Genomic DNA, 7,714 nt, shown 5'->3' on the forward strand with positions numbered 1-7,714 from the left:
AAGGAAATCATAGTAAACATAATTTCAGTAGTGTTCAAAATGAAGATTGAGAAATGAAGCATGATACTAAACAGAAATTAGAGCATATTAGCTCATTTGGGAAAATGAAGGCTACCAAGTTAGGCAGACTGAAAATGGAAAGCAATGTGCATTTTACCATTAGTTATTCTAAATAATTTTAATTCAAAATATTTAATTGCTCTTGGTCAGCAATTTTATTTTCTATAAAATGAACTCAAAACAATTTTGTAAATTATAAATTTAGGAAAGAACTAGCATAATGCAATGTCTGTCCTTTCCAACAGATGATCTCCAGTAAAGGTGGATGAATTATTATTCCATTTAAAGTTATATTTGTAACAAAATTCGCCCCTTTTGGATTACCCAATTTTGAGATGTATTCATTGTTTCTAAATATTTGACAAATAGTTTATAGGAATAATTTTCACCTTCTGGATCATTCATTAATTTGTTCCTTTTTTCCACGTTCCTGTTACTGGTTTATTCTTTTCTTTTGTGATTGGTTACCTAAATGACATGGCTTTATTTATGCTCCCAGATTGGATTACAATGATTTTCTATTATGATTTTTTAGATGAATGAAAAATTATTAAAAAAATTTGTAAAATTTGAGGATTTGTGACGTTCTCTCAATTCTTCATCAACCAGCTAAACACTCATAGATTAAACAAATATGATTCCGCAAATTGTGGTGAACTGTGATCAACGCATTTATTCATGAAGAGATTTGAACTTTTCATCTTTTTTACTAGTCGACTATCCCAGCTGTTAGCTAGATCAAGGTCCCAAATTGTGTGCTTAATTCTGCACTATCCCTTGTGTCATCATTTAATCCTGCTTTGCATAGGTGTAAAAATACCACAGTTCTGGTTTGGTAGCATTCAGTTTTGCCAACTCCTGTGATTTTATCATAAGGCTTGCGATATTTGGTGTTTTTCTGAAAGACCCAGCTCCTGGAGGCAAGTGATTATGTGAGAATCTCAGCTTTCATTAAAAAATATACTAAATGTTTCTAACCCTAGTGGATATGGAGAAAAGCCAGAAAATGTGACCTGAGAGAGCGTCCTCAGGAAATTGAAAGAATCCCAAACGAATTTTTCTGTTAATATCACGATTTTTAAGCCAATTTCATATTTTGGGGGGGTCTGAAAGATTTTTGGACAATTCTGACAGTATTGAGCATTCCATCACCACTTTGCTCAGGTTTAAATGTTGATTAAAGGGACCCCGCCATGGAGAATCCAGCCACGAAGTTGTAAAAGATAAACATGTTAAAAACCAACACGGGGCCAGATCTTCAGCTGGTATAAATTAACAGAGTGATTTCACCATCTTGGGATGTGGCCCAATACCTTGATGTAAGGAATTCTGTTTTAAGTTCAATGAAAACAATTACCTTGTCAATTTAAGCATTCTCCTGCTTGTCTTGAAACCCAAATATGGCAAAAGTATGTCCATGAATCAGAATGTGAAAGTGAGCAGAAATCAAAGTAACATTGACAAGTCAGCTTGCATTGTGCACTTCTGGATTACACAAAGTCAACAGAAGGCATACATGTGAACAATGAAGCCAAGAGATGATCAAATAGATGGCTTCCGCTGTGGAGAGGAGAAATTATTTTAGCATTCTCAAGCTACTTAGCTTTCATCTCTTCAGTTTTGTTCTTTATTGTACAAAAGAACTCTTACTGTACTGAACACTTATGAAGGAGATGTGTACCACGTGTATCATTGAAATAACAAGTATCACATCTTTTATGTTAATTTCTTTTGGTCCTATGAGCCTTCCAATTGTGTGTTGTGACAGGTAGAAAATAAAAATGAAGTCAATCAATAAAAAAATGCTAATATAGAAAATTATAACTAAAAGTAGGATGGAAGCTCTGCAAGGAAGCTGTAATATGGCCATTTGCTTTTAATTTGGATGCAAATATTTTATGATGCCAATTTAGATTAGATTCTACAAGATGGAGACTTACTTAAAATGTCTAGTTTTTCTGCAATGACTCCTGCTCTCATCTTGCTGGCTGTTCACAGCTGAACACCAGCAAGTCAAGACCATGTGAGAGGAGGGGGCATAACATTTAGTTCAGCCATAGATAAAATTGTGTGCTAAAACTCTTTGTAAATAACATATGGGGTTATTGTGGCATGTGAGTGGGACAGCCACCAACATACCAAGGCGAGGTACTACCAGTAGGTACTGGTGAGACCTCATCTGGAATATTGTGTGCAATTCTGGTCTCCCATGGTTAAGAAAGATGAATTCAAACTGGAAGAGGTGCAGAGAAGGGCTTCTGGGATGATTGGAGGAATGGAAAATGTACCTTAAAGGGAGGAATCTCAAGAAGCTTGGCTTGCTTAGCCTAACCAAACAAAGGCTAAGGGGAGATATGATTGTCTCTATCAATACATCAGAGGGACACCTCCCAGGGAGGGAGAGGAGTTTATACAAGTTAAACGCCAGTGCTGACACAAGAACAAATGGATATAAACTGATAATCAGCAGTTTAGGCTTAAAATTAGATGAAGGTTTCTAACCATAGGAGGAGTGAAGTTTGGGAACAGCCTTCCAAGGGGAGCAGTGCAGACAAAAAACCTAACTTCTTTCAAGACTGAATTTGATAAGGTTTATGGAGGGGATAGTATGGTGAGATTGCCTACAATGGCATGTGACCCATTTGCAACTGCTAGTAGCAAGTATCGCCAACAGCCAGAGATGATACACTAGATGAGGAGGGCACCGAGTTACAGAGAATTCTTTCCCAGGTGTCTGGCTGGTACATCTTTCCCACATGCTCAGGGTTCAAATGATCACCATATTGGGGATGGGAAGGAATTTTTCCCCAGGTGAGATTGGTAGAGACCCTGGTGGTTTTTCATCTTCCTTTGCAGCATAGGTCACTTTCTGGTTTAAAATAGAGTAAATGGTGGATTCTCTTTAACTTGAAGTATTTAAAACATGATTTGAGGACTTCAGAAAGTCATCCAGAAGTTATGGGTCTATTACAGGAAGGGTGGGTGAAGGTCTGTAGCCTGCGATGTGCAGGAGGTCAGACTAAATGAGCAAAATGTTCCCTTCTGGTCTTAAAGTTCTGAGTCTATGAGATAGCGCTGGATGTCCCCAGTCCTAACAAGCAGGAGCTGCTACAGATTGAACCAAAGAGCAAAGTCTTATTAACTATGACTGTAATAGACTCATGTCCTCTGTGGATCAAGCACAGTGGCAGACTTTTAACACATGCTCACCAGTGGGTTACATAGACTCAAGCCAAGTAGCTGAGGAAATGCAAAAGATGCACTGACCCAATGGGAACTGCAGGAATTTGTTCACAGCATGAAAAAGACTCTGTCTCTGGGAGCACCAGGGCATCCATTGCTAGGGAGTTCCGAGAAGGCGCACATCACTATCCCCTTCCTGTGTCTCTGAGGTGGCCAGCATTTATATGGGGCTTTGCCAGAGTAAGTGCTGAAGGATCAGACTTTTCACTGGTGTCTTGTATTATAATATCCTCAACATGCTAGGATCCAATCTCAACCCACTTTAAGATAAAATACATTGAAATGATTGTGATGTCACAAAGGGGCCATATTCTGTTCACAGGAGCAAAGCCTGAGTAAAAGGGCTTTTTTCAAGGCATCTACTGGCGTGATGAGTGTTTCCCCTTAACACACAACAAAGGACCAGTAGAACCTGGGATGTGGCTGCTACTAACACGTATGGAAGAAGAGGAGGATACAACCCACCAAGATGTGAATTTGGGTCTTCCCTGTTCCCAGGCTGTACGTTCTCCATATCCCTGGCCTGCCCACATTCCACTCTCACAGCAGGGACTGGCAGAATTCCCATACATGGTATCTCTGCCTGGGCCTCATTGCAGCAGAAACATGAGATTTGTGTTGCAATTGGAGCCTTGAAAGCTAATGAAGAGAGGCCGAGATTTGTCTCAATATTTATACAAGACAATGGTTGTGGGTTCAGATTATTTCATTCCTTTGACAACTGTATTAATCATTTCAGAATCAAGAGCAAATCTGGTCTTGCTTGCAAAGCTATTTGACTGAAGTCCCATGTGCAAGGCCATGATTCACTGTGTCCTTCCCTCCTCCCAATACCAGTTGGGCGATGGGGTTGTAAGGGTCAAGTCCAAGAACCCCGGGGGGAGAACAAGAAACGTGTCAAGAACTGCTGTGTTTGGGGAGGGATTATGGGAAGCAGTGGCTAGAGATGGGCAGTTGGTGTTATTTCTCACCCAGGGTGACTGTAAAGATGGAGATATCCTGATTCTCAAGTTATCCCCACAGAGCTCTCTGTCAGCTTAAAGCTGCTAGTACTCCACACGACGTGACACTGGAAAGTATTCAGTAAACATAGCGTTAGCATTTCATCCTGTTCCTGGGGTCCCCAGTAAATTTGTCATTGTTATCTGCCCATTTCACAGGCGGCAGAGTTCATGAGATAACCAAAGCCACAGATGGAGCTGGTGTCAGTTCAGGGATTAGAACTTCCTTTTTTACTAATTTCTAGGCTTAAACCACTGGACCACATTGGTCCACTAATAGGCTTGATTCTGCTCTCATTTACACTGATGTAAATTAGGAGTGACTCCATTATACTGGGAGTGAAACCAGAGTTAGATCCATTGACTTCATTAGAGTTATACCGGATTTAAACCCGTGTTAGTGGGATCAGAATCTAGCCTATTATCTTTTTATGGTAAGAGGAGTGCTTTTATGCATTTGTAAACTGTGATATTAACTGGATAAAAGGAATAAAAGGAAAAGGATGGATAATAGAAACCAAAACCTGAAAATGACTCTGGCATCATACTGTCAGTAGAGTTACACAGTGTTTCTCTGACTTGAATACTATGAAGTCAGTTATCCTTTGTAATAACAATGGAGAAATTATGCATCCCCTTTCCAGCTGCATTAAAGTTTTGATAATAATAAAAGGTCAAGATGGTTCCACCATGCATTTATAAATGATAATAGCCTGTTGTTTGTTCTGTACAACCACATTCTAGTGCTGCACCAGTGTTATCTTCCCATTAAGTAGAGGCTAAAACAAAAGAGAGTAGGATAACAGAAGACCTGTGTTTAAAAGCTTACTGAGCTAGAAATAACCACTGGAAACAGAAGGACAGTATGACCAGAGGACACTGAAAGATGCTGGGGCAAATTCAGCCAAAGGCAGTTACCTATTGTTTGTATTGTAATAGCAGCTAGAGATCCTAGTCAGGGTTGTGTTGGGCACTGCAGAAACAAGTGGACAAATTCAACTCCAAGGCTAGGGCCAGCCTCAACCAGTGTAGACCCTCGCAGAATAGCCAAGCCAGCAAGTCCAACAGGAGGGAGGTTGCAGTGATGGAGAGCTCCAGAGGATCCACTTATAGGTGGTGGAGTTCCAAAAGTCAACAAGGCTGTCCTGGGAAAGGGTATGGTCAGATGCATCAAGTCAGCAACTCCGCTCAGCCACCTCTGCTGGGGGGATTCCCACTAATTTCCCAACAAAGATGAAGTTGCCCATTCCCATTGGAAACGCCTCCTGCTCTCCCCTGAGGGTGAATCTCCCAGAGGTGCAGACTCAGCCCCTTTAAAGATAGGATTGATTCTGGCTCAGTGGGTGCAACATCCATTGACTTAATTGCACCTGCTTGTGCCTGGGCTGAATTTAGTCGCCAGATCTATTTATATGACACTCACTTTTTAGTCCCAATGCCAAATCACTGCAAGCTATGTTACTATATACATATGAGTTCACCCACACCAGGTGTAAACCTACTGAAGTCAATAGAATTACCATGGATTTACACCAGCATAAGAGAAATCAGAATTTGGGCAGGCATGTAAATCATGTTAACATTTAGAGCACAGCTGATTTTGGCCTGGCGTTTGTACACTGGTGGAATGAACACACAACAGCAGGCCTGAACAATGGGAATTTTGCCTGAGCCAGGATTGAAGGATCAAATCCAGTATTATTGGACAAAATGGACCCTACGTGACACTAACACGCTTCCCAGAGTTCAAGCTGTTCATGGAGTGTACATCAAGGCAGAATCTAGCACAATGAATGCAGGGCATTTAGAAAGGAGAATCTGACTTTTCCTGGTACAATGGTGCATGGGGCATTTCTGAGTGCAAATCCATAGGTTTAAAAATATGGTTTGACATTTTTTCTCCCAAGATCTTAATTTAAACTTTTAATATCTATACCTAGAGCTATCTATGCATCCATCCCCAGGCCATAAGGTATATGTTCAGTGTCTTATATCCATTTATATTAATGGAAACAAATTACTATTTAGTGCCATAAAACAGACCAATGATGATATGATATAGGTCTATCCTAAGTGCCATAATGAAACCAAGGGACAATAATTCAGTAACTGAAGAATAAATCTTACACCACCCCAACTGGAATGTTTCTTCCGTTACTGGCAGTGACAACAGCACATGTACTGTACATACAAAGACATGCAGCTCAATGCTTGAGAAAATTTATACACATACACACACCCCTCTTCCATAACAACAAGATCTATATAGAAACATTTTTAAAAAGACAGTCTAAAAATGAAAGCTCACACAAAGCCACAGCAAAACAAAATAGGTAAATCTGTGCTGCAAACAAAATTAATCAGAGTGGCTTCTTCTACACTGCTCTTAGCTTAGCTGCACTTACTACCGCAAATGCTATTTCACTAAGGCCCAACCCCAGTATCTGGGAGTTACTGAGGCTCAGCCTAAGCCCTTTGAAAAAATACATTCCTTTTTTTTGATTAACAACCATCTTCAGTGCATCCCATTTTGTAACAGAAAGGAAAGAAGATGACAAATAAAAAAAGGGATTTGAGGGGTGTTCAGAGCATGAGGTTAGCTACGATGAATTCCTGGAATATTGTTTTACTAAGACTGTTCCTAATCAGCCCACCTGCTCCTTGCTCCATCTTTCTATATCTCCAGCTCTCTCACTCCATCCCTCCCACTTCTCCCTCTCTCCAGCCCCCATGCTCTCTCTAATAGCTCAGATGGAAGTCATTGTTTCACAGACATATTAAAGATACTCAGAGCAACCGGATCAGAAAATACATCATCAGCGTGAGAATAATGACCCTCCGCCACAATCATTAATAACAGCAATAAAGGCAGTGCTGGCTCTGCTGCTCACCATGTCGAAACCAGGAGAAGATGCTGAAAGGCGAGGGATGTGCAAGCTGAATCCATTTTCCCTGTTACTGAGGCTGTTTCAAAGCCCAACATCAGCAGCTGCTGGGATTCCCCCCCCCCCCGCCCTCCGCCGGCCCTCTGCTTGGTGATGCTGAGGATGTAAACCACCCGCCCACCCAGAGCAGCAGCAGCAGCAGCCAGCCAGCTCCCTCCTAGGAGGAGGAGGAGGGTGATGAGCTCAGTGAGCAAGAGCCTGGACTTGCAGAAGGCACTGCTGCTCCCTCCTCCCTCCCCAGCTGCAGCGCTGAGCTCTCTCTAGGCGCCATGGCAACAGCCATAAAAGATGGAGGGAAAAGGAGGAGATGGGGGAGGGAAGAACAGGGAGAGACTGAGGCTTATTCCCAGAAGCTGCTTCAGCCAAGGGAGAGACACTTCAGTGGCCATTACAGCTCATCAAAAAGGGCGAAACTTGCCCTAGGCTAAGCAGGGCCCCCTATAGATGCTAAAGGTCCCGTTTTGG

The 7,714-nt window shown here is 41.5% G+C and overlaps 1 protein-coding gene across 4 annotated transcripts in view; it reads right to left on the reverse strand.

Annotated features, from left to right (window-relative positions):
* The window catches only part of JAKMIP2 (janus kinase and microtubule interacting protein 2), a 115,002-nt gene extending 107,709 nt beyond the window's left edge, over positions 1 to 7,293 (reverse strand). For all 4 annotated transcript variants that reach the window (XM_073355758.1, XM_073355762.1, XM_073355759.1 and 1 more), the window contains exon 1: positions 7,196 to 7,293. The gene's annotated coding sequence lies outside the window, so the exon portion shown is untranslated. The remainder of the gene's footprint in view (positions 1 to 7,195) is intronic.
* Between the last annotated feature and the right edge of the window lie 421 nt (positions 7,294 to 7,714).

This window comes from Lepidochelys kempii, chromosome 8 (genome assembly GCF_965140265.1).
Source record: "Lepidochelys kempii isolate rLepKem1 chromosome 8, rLepKem1.hap2, whole genome shotgun sequence".
Classification (NCBI taxonomy): domain Eukaryota; kingdom Metazoa; phylum Chordata; order Testudines; family Cheloniidae; genus Lepidochelys; species Lepidochelys kempii.